Source organism: Canis lupus, chromosome 14, assembly GCF_048164855.1.
Source record: "Canis lupus baileyi chromosome 14, mCanLup2.hap1, whole genome shotgun sequence".
Classification (NCBI taxonomy): Eukaryota; Metazoa; Chordata; class Mammalia; order Carnivora; family Canidae; genus Canis; species Canis lupus.
The window spans coordinates 38,159,512-38,171,618 of NC_132851.1; the positions used below are offsets into that span (position 1 = coordinate 38,159,512).

General features: G+C 53.5%; 1 long non-coding RNA gene across 3 annotated transcripts; it reads left to right on the forward strand.

Moving 5' to 3' along the window:
- The first annotated feature begins 346 nt into the window (after positions 1-346).
- LOC140603442 (uncharacterized) lies at positions 347-11,300 on the forward strand. 3 transcript variants are annotated; one of them, XR_012006429.1, is made up of 4 exons: positions 347-538; positions 4,571-4,653; positions 4,860-4,962; positions 11,076-11,300. It is a non-coding gene; the product is annotated as an uncharacterized lncRNA (long non-coding RNA). The 3 variants fall into 3 exon arrangements; XR_012006428.1 differs by lacking the exon at positions 11,076-11,300 and adding an exon at positions 6,549-7,605 and having other exon boundaries at positions 4,860-6,138; XR_012006427.1 differs by lacking the exon at positions 11,076-11,300 and having other exon boundaries at positions 4,860-7,605.
- The last annotated feature ends 807 nt before the right edge of the window (positions 11,301-12,107 follow it).

Consider the following 12,107-nt stretch of genomic DNA (forward strand, 5'->3'; position numbering starts at 1 on the left):
TGGTCAGGCGGGGGGGCCATCGGAAGCCGCGGACTCCTCGCAGGGAGCTGGCCTCGCGTGGCAGCAGCGGGGCGTCTGTCCGTGAACCTGCACGGCAAGCCCGAAGCCCTTTGTCAGGGGGACGCCGAGGGGCCGGAGGCTGGGGCCGGGCTCCAGGGGGCTTGGGGCGGGCAGGGGAGCTCGTGCGGGACCTCCACGTCCACCCGGCTGGCCGTGCCTCCGACGCCGGGGGGTTGCAGCCTGCAGGAGGGGAAGTTACGTGACAAGGAGGGGCGTGTTCTTACTTTCCTCTTACTTTTTACATAAATTTTATTTTAGGCCCATTTTTGATGATTTGCAGAGTCCTTTGAAGAGGCTTCCTGCGGATGGCACGGCCGCCGCCCCCAGTACCATCTGCCGTTGGCGGGCGGCACTTACCCCATGGAGCCCGCGCCGGCCCGGGAGCCGCCAGGGTCCCTCCTTGGCTCGGATTTTCCTCCTTTCCACGGCGCGCTTCTCCCGCAGGGCGCCCTGTTACACTAGTGGTGCTTCCCACACGGTGAGTGGAACCTCACATGCTTGCGGGAGGGACGCTTCCACCGTGGCGCATGCACGGATGCAGAGGGCATCCCCGCGACCCCCCGGCACCCCCCGGCACCCCGCCAGCCAGCGCTGCCCTGCAAGGGGACCACCTGCAGCCCGAGCCCGGACGCTCATCCCTCTGGTCTGGCTGCTTCATGGAGTCGTGTCCCCAAGGGGCACCTGGGCTCCTGCAGACGAGGCAAAGCGAGCTCGTGAGAATTGTGCTAAGAAGGGGATAGAGTGAGGAGCCCACACCCTGGCGCTTGCCCGGCGCTGCGTGGTTCTCCTCTCCGCCCTTCCCTGCTCATTCTGCCCTGGGCCCCTGCACCCCCTGTCACCGCCTGGCCCGGCCGTCCTGGGCAGTCCCTCCCAGCGGGCGATGTCACCTGTCGCTCTACTTGCCGACACCCACCAGCAGCATAGTTTGGGGGATTTCACCCTTCCCCGTGGGTGGTTTTGCGCTCTGCTCCCCCATCTGCTGTGGGCCCCTCCCGCTGCACCTTGCTGTCCGGAGGCTGATGCAGGGGGCCGCGTGTGACCGCGGTTGCCCCTGGTGGCCCTGGCCTTGTGCGCAGCTGTGGGAGCATACCGAGTTTGCTCTACCCACGCTCTTATGGATACATTTAGGCCATTTCCACGTTTACCCTGCCACACTTTCTGAGGCGGTGACCCACCTGGGGACACACCTCCGTGTGCACACACATATGTGGGATTGCTGGGTTTGGCGCTGGGCACAGGTTCGGCATCACGACGTCCTCGGTGCTTGCATGTTCGGTCAGCTCGGGCTGCATAACAACACCCCAGACCGGGAGCTTCCGCAGCCGTGCTCCCTTCTACGTCTGGGCGCGGAAGTCGGCCACCGAGGTGCTGGCAGGCTCGCTTCTGAGAGGTGTGTCCTTGCATGGCCGAGACACAGAGGTGTCCCCGACTCTTCTCGTAAGGCTGCCAACCCCATCACGGGGGCTCCGCCCTCACGCCCTAGTCACCGTGGGTCGGGGCTCCAACATGTGAGTGTGGGGACACACGTGTTCAGGCCGTAGCACTGCTCTTCACACGGGTCTCACTGACGTGGGCTCAGACCATAGCCGTGACCTCCGCCATCCCCCCCATGTCCTCCCCAGCCAGTGCTCCCACTGGACCCAGCAAATCCTGCCCGTCTGCTGCGGGTGAGCTGCCCTCTTTGTTGTGATTTGCATTTCCCTGATTACTTGATGTAGTTTATTGGCCGTTTGTGTGTCTGTTTTCTGTGAAATCCACACTGATATATTTTTACATATTTTTCTTTGGGCTATTTTGTCTTTTCCTTGATGCATGGGGATTCTTTGTATATTATGAATACTAATATTTTGTTGATTATATGCATTAAAAGTGCCTCCTCCCAGAAGACAGCTTATCAGTTTATATTTGGACATAGTTTTTCTGCTTTGTTTCTGTGAAATTACTCACTTCTTCTGAGCTTTCAAATCTATTAGCATAAGGTAACTCAATGTACTTCTTCTTTTGCATTTCCAGTATGTTCATTTCTGCATTGTCTGCTTCATCCAGCTTGTCAGAGACTGTCCTGTCATATTATTCTTTACCAAAAAAATGAAAACAAAAATCCAACTGTGATCTAGCTCTTTGGTTTTCTGTTTTTAAGTGTCTGCTTTTATCCCTTTTTATTTTCTTCCTTTTTTTGGGGGGGGGGATTGCGATCGCTCTTTCTTTTAGCTTCTTTAGCTGAAAATGTAACGTACTTTTACTACTTTCCATTGTTTGCTAAGTGCATTTAGAGTTAGGGTTTACTGTTAAGTATTTAGTATGCTTTTTAATACCATTTGCCTTTAAATATTTTTTAATAATAAATTTATTTTTTATTGGTGTTCAATTTTCCAACATACAGAATAATACCCAGTGCTAATCCTATCAGTGCCCCTCTCAGTGCCTGTCACCCATTCACCCCCACCCCCCGCCCTCCTCCCCTTCTACCACCCCTAGTTCGTTTCCCAGAGTTAGGAGTCTTTATGTTCTGTCTCCCTTTCTGATATTTCCTACCCATTTCTTCTCCTTTCCCTTCTATTCCCTTTCACTATTATTTATATTCCCCAAATGAATGAGAACATATAATGTTTGTCCTTCTCCGATGGACTTACTTCACTCAGCATAATACCCTCCAATTCCATCCACGTCGAAGCAAATGGTGGGTATTTGTCATTTCTAATGGCTGAGGAATATCCCACTGTATACAGAGACCACAGCTTCTTTATCCATCATCTTTCGATGGACACCGAGGCTCCTTCCACAGTTTGGCTATTGTGGACATTGCTGCTATAAACATCGGGGTGCAGGTGTCCCGGCGTTTCACTGCATCTGTATCTTTGGGGTAAATCCCCAGCAGTGCAATTGCTGGGTCGTAGGGCAGGTCTATTTTTAACTGTTTGAGGAACCTCCACACAGTTTTCCAGAGTGGCTGCACCAGTTCACATTCCCACCAACAGTGTAAGAGGGTTCCCTTTTCTCCGCATCCTCTCCAACTTTTGTGGTTTCCTGCCTTGTTAATGTTCCCCATTCTGACTGGTGTGAAGTGGTATCTCATTATGGTTTTGATTTGTATTCCCTGATGGCAAGTGATGCAGAGCATTTTCTCATGTGCATGTTGGCCATGTCTAGGTCTTCCTCTGTGAGATTTCTGTTCATGTCTTTTGCCCATTTCATGATTGGATTGTTTGTTTCTTTGGTGTTGAGTTTAAGAAGTTCTTTATAGATCTTGGAAACTAGCCCTTTATCTGATACGTCATTTGCAAATATCTTCTCCCATTCTGTAGGTTGTCTGAGTTTTGTTGACTGTATCCTTTGCTGTGCAAAAGCTTCTTATCTTGATGAAGTCCCAATAGTTCATTTTTGCTTTTGTTTCTTTTGCCTTCATGGATGTATCTTGCAAGAAGTTACTGTGGCCTTTAAATATTTTTAATGATTTTATTTATTTATGTATTTATTTTAGAGAGCGAAAGAGAGAGAGCATGCACGTGCACACGTGATGGGGGCGGGAAGGAGCAGAGGAAGAGGGTAAAATCCCAAGCAGTTTCCATGCTCAGTGTCCAGCCGAAATTAAGAGCCAAAATTAAGAGTCAGATGCTTAACTGACTGAGCTGCCAGGCACTCCTACTTTCAAATATGTTTAAACTCCCCAATGTGAGTTTTTTATTTCTTTCTATTTTTTTTTAATTTTTAAAAAATATTTTTTTTATTTATTTATTCCTGAGAGACACAGAGAGAGGCAGAGACACAGGCAGGGAGAGAAGCAGGCTCCATGCAGGGAGCCCGATGTGGGACTCAATTCCAGATCCCGGGATCACACCCTGAACTGAAGGCAGATGCTCAACTAGTGAACCTCCCAGGCGTCCCAATGTGAGTTTTTTTTTAAACTGTTGAGAGTTCCATCAGCTCTTGGAAGCTTCAGTTATTATCTCTTCAAGTATTTATTTCTGCCCCTCTGTATTTTGTTTGGTATTATCACCCTGTCCTTGAAGCTTTGTTCACTTTTCTTCATTTTCCCCTTGGTTCTCCAGACTGGATAATTTCTATTGATCTGCTCTCCAGTTCACTGAATTTCCTGACATCTCCAAGTTTCTATAAAGCCCAGTCAGTTAAGTTTTAATTTCAGCAATCGTAGCTTTCAGTTCAAGAATTGCCCTCAGTCCTTTTTCATGGTTATCATTCGTCTGCTGGGATTGCCTATCTGTTCACTCATAGGATTACATTTCCTTTAAATCTTTGAAGATATCTTTCTGCATAGATTTACAATAATTGCTTCAAGGCCTTTATCTGTTGCATCTAGCACCTGGGCCATCTCACTTTCAATTCCTATTGAATGCTTCAGTTTTCTTGAGCAAGAATCCCATTATTTCTACTCCTTTGTGTTGTTGAGTGATTTGCTTTCCTTATTGAATTCTAGGCACTGTGGGTAGTTTGTGGTAAAGACTCCAGATTCTGTTTCTTTCTCTGATGAGACTTGGTTCTCCTTTGGCAGGTGATTCAACTGCAGGCTGATGACCTGAAGTCCATAGAAGCTGAGTGGCACTCGCTATTGGTGCAGATCCAAGGAAGCACAAGGTATTTCACAAACTCCTCTGACCTGGAGGGTTAGAACCCATGAACTCTGTGTGCCCTGTAGCTCTGGCAGGAGCTCATCAGAGGCTTTGTCAGATGGGAGTCCTGAATAGCTCTTTCTCTAGGCTTTGGCTCCTGTTCCAGAGTTACGGCATTTCTGGTGCCCCCTCTTTGCTCAGTTCCCTGTTCTCTGTATCTCTACCCCACAGGCTGATTTATGCCTTCAGAGCTCAGAGGGACACCCACATCTGTTCAAACCCAACTCTCCAGGCCATGGCTGGATATTATCCCCAGGGGGATTGCTGGGCAATGGTAAGCTTCATCTTAAGACAGTTCCCTTCTCTCATGGATTGCATTCTTGCTAAAAAGACTTGTTTCCTTTATTTTGACAAGTGTTATGGTTGTTGATGGTGAGAAGGACAATCCTTACCACTTGCTACATCCTGGTCAGATGTGTAAGCTCCTCCAACCCATGAGATTTTTAGGACAGCATTTATTAATTTTGTTATTATTATCAAGATATAAGGTCCATCAAATAAAATGCAGAGACCTTAAGAGTCCAGTTTGATGAAATTGGACAATTGTATACAGAACATTTCTGGTATCCCAAAATTTCTATCATACCATTTGGCATTTATTTCTCCTCCTTCAGAAGCGACCCCTGTTAGGATTTCTACCGCCATATGTTAATTGCAACTGTTCTGGAACTTCATATAAGTGGAATTATACAAAATGTACTCTGTTGTATCTGACCTTTCCATTCAACATTTTTGGCGGATTCGTTATTGTTGCAGAATGTATCAATAGCTCATTTTCCTTTCCTGTTGAATAACGTTCCAGTGTATGACTATACCACAATTTTGATAATCTATTCTTTAGTTAATGGACATGGTAAAATAATATGTTATGTCATAACGAAACAATAAGGAACAAAGAGGGCAGGATATACTGGAGCTAACTTACAAATGTAAGGCTAAAGATGGTTGTGGTTTTCCCAAGGTTGCATGCATGTCATGGTGGTGACACAGTGGGCAGGTGAGGGTGGTGGTGACAGTCTTGGTGCAGACTGGGATGGTACGATGGTAATGCCCGCTGAGCGTAGTGACATTAGTGATTATCTGAGCCATCTCTGCCACTCTGAGATCACTCTGGGATGTTGGCCAGTGGACACAGCTGTAACCTCTGTGGCCATTGTGTGTGTGATATCTGAATTTGAGCCCCATAAGATAAGAGAAAGGACTATGAAAGTTGTTTAGTCCCCACTCATCCAATGAGCATGATACCAAAGGCATGATTCAATAAAAGCGCTGTCACTTGGGCTCAGGGCTGTGCAGGAGCCAACAAATTTATCTCAAGGGCAGACACCTTCATCAGGGCAGGAGGGAGGTATCTTCTCTTGCAGGAGGGAAATGACGTTTGCACTGGATTTGGCCTCGAGGCATCACACCTAGCTGTTGTCTATGGCTGTTGAGGAGCCCAGATGCTGAGGTGAGGGGATGAGGGGCCTCTCCTCGGCTAGTCCTGTTCCCTTGCCAACCACATGGGCAGCACTACTTCTTCCCTCAGGGGCATAGAGAGACCACGTGCTCTCTCTCTGCATCAGGGACAATGCCATTCTGGTTGCTACTTACGGACATGCCCCATACCCACCCAGAGCCCACATGGATGGGGAGCACTGTCACACCTGACTCTGGGCCCTCAAGGACTATGCCATAGGCATCTGGGTTCAGGACCAGATGGATGAAGGTGAAGGCCCTAGGCTGACATGTGGAGCCTCTGTCCCTTTGGAAGTGCTCCTGACAACACCCCCCACTCTGGGCTTCGTTTCCACCCAACTGGGCATCTGGGTTTGGTGACCTCTGAGCCTCTGAGTCTCCCTTCCATGTCTTTTTATACAGAACTCCACTTTGCTCTGTTCACCAGACCAGGTTGGGATTAGGGGCTGCTGGCCTGCTGCTATAAAGGACTGCTGTTTCATGGTTCAGACACAGCCTCAAACATTGAACAGATGCAGGTTTGAGTCTGAGTTATTGCTTTCCACTTGGGACCCTCCGCAAGCCACTCTGAGCCTCAGTTCCCTCGTCTGTAAAATGGAGATTATGAGCAGAACAAGCCTTCAGGCTGGTGGGTCTGGAAGTGTCCTGTGGGAGGGCTGCTCCTGGGCTGTGGAGACACGTGAGTCCTGGATCCAGCATCAGGACAACTGATGTGACCTGGGGAAAGCACTGCATGCTCTCTGAGCCCTGGTCATGAAATCAGGAGTAAAGCCTGACCGTCTGGCCATTCTTTCATCTCAGGTGTGGTGTGCCCATCGTTAATGAATCCTCATCCAGGCTCTGTAGATAACACACAGGTGGGGTAGTCCTGCCCCCTCTGAGGGGACCACACAGGTGGCACTGACATGGGGAGAGCTGGGAAGGGCCAAGAGATCCAAGAGAATTTGGGAAAAGGGAAAGGACACGGAGGAATTTCACCTTCAGGAGCTACAGGAATCAAAGCATGACGGTATTGGTGCAGAAACTAGTAATAGATGAAGAAGAAAGGCTAGAAATACAAAATCAGGCCCCTGTGCCCGTGGGAATTCACATTATAACAGGAGATGTTCTCTTAAATGCATGAGGGCAGGAGGAGTTCTTCAAAAATCTGTTTGGATGACTGGCAATGCATTTGGAGAAAAACATTAAGTTAAATGTATATCTCATGTCATGCTCAAAAATAAATTCCAGGCTGATTTAAAAAACTAAACTTATTCTTTGGGGAAAAAAAGCATAAGATCTTAAAATATAGGATATTCTTAAAAATTTTGGTATTCAGGAATACCTCTAAGAAAGACACACACTCATAAACCATAAAGGAAGTATTGAAATATTTGAGGCCCCCCCCAATTTTCTGTATGTGATAAAGTCACCATCAGCAAGGTTGTAAAGAGGAAAACTTTGAAAAAAATATTTGCTAGGTCTTTAAATAGAAAGGCTCAACATCCATAATATGTGAAGAGTACCCATGCACCAACAATAAAAGGTAAACGATGCTCAGGGCAGAAGAATACCTGATCGGAGGTGCCCAACTTCACAGAAACTGGGGAAATATAAAGTCAAGAGGCATTGAGAGTTTTTTTTACCCTGTGGTGTGGGAACCATAAGAGGTTGATGATACCAGGTGCCAGAGGGAGAGCACGCAGGAGAGGCACCCATACACTATTGGCAAGAATATGAATTATCAAAGCCTGGTTTTTTTTTAAGATTTTATTTATTTATTCATGAGACACAGAGAAAGAGGCAGAGACACAGGCCGAGGGAGAAGCAGGCTCCCTGCGGGAAGCCTGATGCAGGACTCGATCCCGGGACCCCCGGGTCACACCCTGAGCCGGAGGCAGAGACGGTCAACCACTGAGCCACCTGGGTGCCCCTTATCAAAGCCCCTTGAGAGACAATTGGGAGAATCTGTCAAAGCAGGACTGACCGGCAATCCCATCAGGAAGAAACGCTCGTGGGATCCCTGGGTGGCGCAGCGGTTTGGCGCCTGCCTTTGGCCCAGGGCGCAATCCTGGAGACCCAGGATCGAATCCCACGTCGGGCTCCCGGTGCATGGAGCCTGCTTCTCCCTCTGCCTGTGTCTCTGCCTCTCTCTCTCTCTGTGTGACTATCATAAAAAAAAAAAAGAGGAAGAAACGCTCGTGAGTGAGTGTGCACAACAGCGTATGAAGGGATGGGTGGCTGGCGCCCTGCTGCTCAGGAGATCCACCTAAGTGCTCACCAGCAGAGGAATGTCCTGGAACACCAGTGGAAGCAGCAGGAAAAAGGAGGTAGACCCGTGTCTATAGATGCAGCTCCAGCTCTGACATGTCCTATCACATGTAGTGTGTGTGCCTTTGTGCGGACGGGCCAGTACAGCACAGAAGGGCTGCAGGGGGGCCCTGACCCGGCAAGGGCTCCCTCCAACGTGGGCAGGAAGCCGTCAGACAAGGGCGCTCGAAGGGAATTTTTCCTGGCTTTGCCATCTCTCCCTCCGTCCCCTTTAATATTTTGCAGCAAGGACGTGGGCCCGCACCCCTAGTCTGCAGGGACTGCAGGAGGAACACAAATCCCGGGGGCACCCGCTTGGGCCTGGGGCCTCCTTCCTTCCCACCCTCGCTGCGTGCTCCGACATGCCTGGCCTCCCTGTGCCGGGTGCCTCTCCCTTGGGGTCCCCGGGATGGAGCTCAGAGAGCCCCCAGCTGCATATGGGGGATGCTGCCCCACGCCCAGTGGCTTCTGGGCAGGATCTGTGCTCGGGAGGGCAGCATGGTCTACGGACGTGCAGACGTTCGCATGGTCACTGACGCCGCCGTAACAAAGTGCCACAGACTTGCACACACACACAAGGGAATTCCCGTCTCATGGATCTGGAGGCCAGTTGTCCACGGTCAAGGCTGCACTACCTCTGGACGTTCGAGGAGGGGACGCCTGCTGCCTCTCGCAGCTCCGGGAGCTCTGGACAGGGCTTGGCATGTGGCCACGTCACCCAGGCTCTGCTTCCGTGGTCACGCGGCCTCCCCCCACCTCAGCCTGCGTCTTATGAGGACCCTTGGCGCTGGGTTAGGGCCCACCAGGATAACCAAGGGTGGTCTCAAGATCCTAAATCACATCTGCAGAGGCCCTTTTCCCACAGGTGTCAGGGGTTTGAGGTGGGCATCTTTTGGGGATGGTTTTTGGCTCCCCACACTCTCCTTCCCTTCAACCTTCAAAGTCTGGCGGCCGGCCGGCGAACATCTGACGCAGCCTCCCATTTCCCGCGGCGCTGGCACGAGCCTGGCACATCCGGGTCAGCTCGCGAGGACCACACACCAGTAGCATTCTCTCCCTCAAACACCTCTTGCACAGTAGAGCCCCGGGTTCCGGTGACAAAGAGCAACCTGGTGGAGATGGGAGACTCACCTAAGAGACACATCACTGAGGAAGGAAGAAGAGAGACAGGGTCCCCTAGGCACTTCCCCTGGCCCGGGGTGTCCTCCCCACGGAGCCGTGTCCCAAGGGCGAATCTGCGCCACCTTCAGAGGCTGAGGCGCTGGCCCGAGGTCGCCCTGCTCCCGGAGCCCGAGGCCCTGCTTGGCCTGGTCCGTGGCCGTGCCGGCGGCAGCCCTTAATGAGCGGCGAGGCGCTGAGCGGGGAAGTCGGGTCCCACGAGGCCCTGTCTTGTCCCCACCTCTGTGACAAGAGGAATGTCATGCAGCGGTTTCGAGAAGAGAGACCCGGAGGCCCGGAGGGGCCGTCCCCGTATCCAGGGCCCTGGCGGGAGCTGTGCATCCTTGCACACACAGCCCCATCCTCAAAGGCATCGCAGGAGAGCCTCAGGCGCCTGCCCGGAGAACAAACTGCGCGGCTCTGCCTCGGCGCCAGGCGGAGGGCGCCCAGGGCCACAGTTAAGCAGGACAAGCGACATCACCTGCACATTTTCACGGGCTCGCCGCGGGCCCGGGCTAGAGGAGATCTGCAGCACGGGGCAGAGGCGGGCCGCGGGGACGGGCGGCTGGGGGCACGGGCCAGGCCAGGAGAGGTGCCCGGGCGGTGGCCCCGGGGCTCAGTCAGGCCTCCGGCTGGCTCGGGGGCCAGGGCGCCCTTTAGGGGACAGCCACTCTGAGAAGGCATGGAATGTGGCCCGGGGGCTCGCAGCCACCAGCCCACGGTGCGCTGTCACGTACCTGTGAGCAGATGAGGAGAGTGACCACAGAGGGGCTAGCGAGACGCCCGCTGCACACCCCCAGTGGGGGGCAGAGCCCCGTTAGAGCCAGCTTCAGTAGCATCCACCATCCTGGCGGCCCTTGGGCCTGCAGCGGGGGACAGGTGGGGGTGGGGAGGGGTGCAGCTCGGCCTGCGGGGGTAGCTGCTGGAGGCCGGGCGATGCTGGGCTCTGCTGGGCTCTGCCGGGCAGCACTCTGAGCACCTGCAGGCTGGCCAGAGGCCTCCCTGACTCAGCTCTGCCCCCCAGGCTCTGTCCTCCTGAGCTCCACCCCCGACCTCTGCCCTCCTGACCTCCGTGCCCCTGACCTCCACCTTCCTGAGCTCCACCCTCCTGAGCTCCTGAGCTTGCATCCTGGGTAGAACTCCTGGCTCCCCAGGGAAGTGCCAGCTGCTGCCATACACTATCCTCCAACATATCCTCCCCCATGCCTCTCCCAGTCCCCCTGGGCCCTGCCCCTCCACAGTCCGGCTCCAGCATCAGGAGGGCCTAACCAGGGAGGGAAGGGAAGGGAAGCGTTGGCGGCCGACCGCTTCCTTGCAGCAGAAGCTCCATGCCTTCATGTAACTAACGTCTCAGAACTTGTCCCCATTTCATACTTGTGTCCACCGAGGCCCAGGGAGCAAATGAGATGCACCTGGTGCTGGCCAGGTTGTGGACCCCAGAGGCTCCTGCAGGGCAGACGGGGCGCCCTCTGGCTCCCCTAGGTGACCTCTGCAAAGGCCTCCCGTCCCCGGCTGCGGTGGGCTCTGGCCAAGGCCGGAAGCCGGGTGCCCAGAAGATTCCTGCCTGCCTCCTGCCCTGTGGTTCTGGTGAGTGTCCTCCCCTCTCTGGGGTGCCTCGTGAGACCACCTGGGTCAGAAACCGCTGAGGGGACAGCTCCCAGGGCGGGGCCAGGTCCCCAGCATGAAGGACCCCCGGCCAGGCCTGCACAGAGGGCTCCTGGCCATGGCCTCCCGGGGGGAAGGGGGGTAGGAAGCCCCGAAGACCACGTAAAACCGTGTTTGGCAGGACGCCAGCTGCTCCAAGCGGAGCCTGAAGCCTCCCGCGCTCTCTCCATGCTTTTCCTTCTTGCTTCTTGGTTTTACCAGCCTGAGATATGCTCATGCCGTGGAAGAGCCGTGTCCTCACCTGCAGGCCGCGTCCCCGGGGCCCCTCTGCCACCTGCCCTTTGCCACTCCAGCCAGACGCCCCTGGGCTCGGCCCCTGACTGCGCCCTCGCTCTCCGGCCCTCCCGCCTGGGTGCCTGCAACAACACTCCTTCCCCCCGGCTAGGTGCCATGGAGAGGCTCCCCCGGCTCCAAGTAACCCCTGCCGCACCCCACTTTTGTTGGCGCTCCTTTATGACCGAAGACCCCGAGGCTTAGCGCGGCGTCCTACGCATGGTCACCTGCCCCGAGCTGTTGGCCCGCGTGCAACGCCGCCATCTGAGATGTGCTGACTCGTGGCGCCCCGGGCGTCCTTCTGCCGCTGCCCGTGACCGAGCAAAGACGCTTTGAGGCTTGTAAGCTCGCCCAGGAACAGCAACAGGGCAACGTTCCGGGCTGACCCCGGCCAGGCGCAGGGCCGTGGGGGGGCAGCGCGGGGTGTTCTGACTGCCGGGTCCCTGCAAGGGTGCTGCCCGTGGCTTTCCACTTGGCACACGTATTTGGGACCTGAACCCTGAGAAGTCAGCCGCCCGCGTGAAGGGACAGCTGCTAAGGCTCCATGTCCGTGTTCTCCTAGACTTTGGGGCTGAA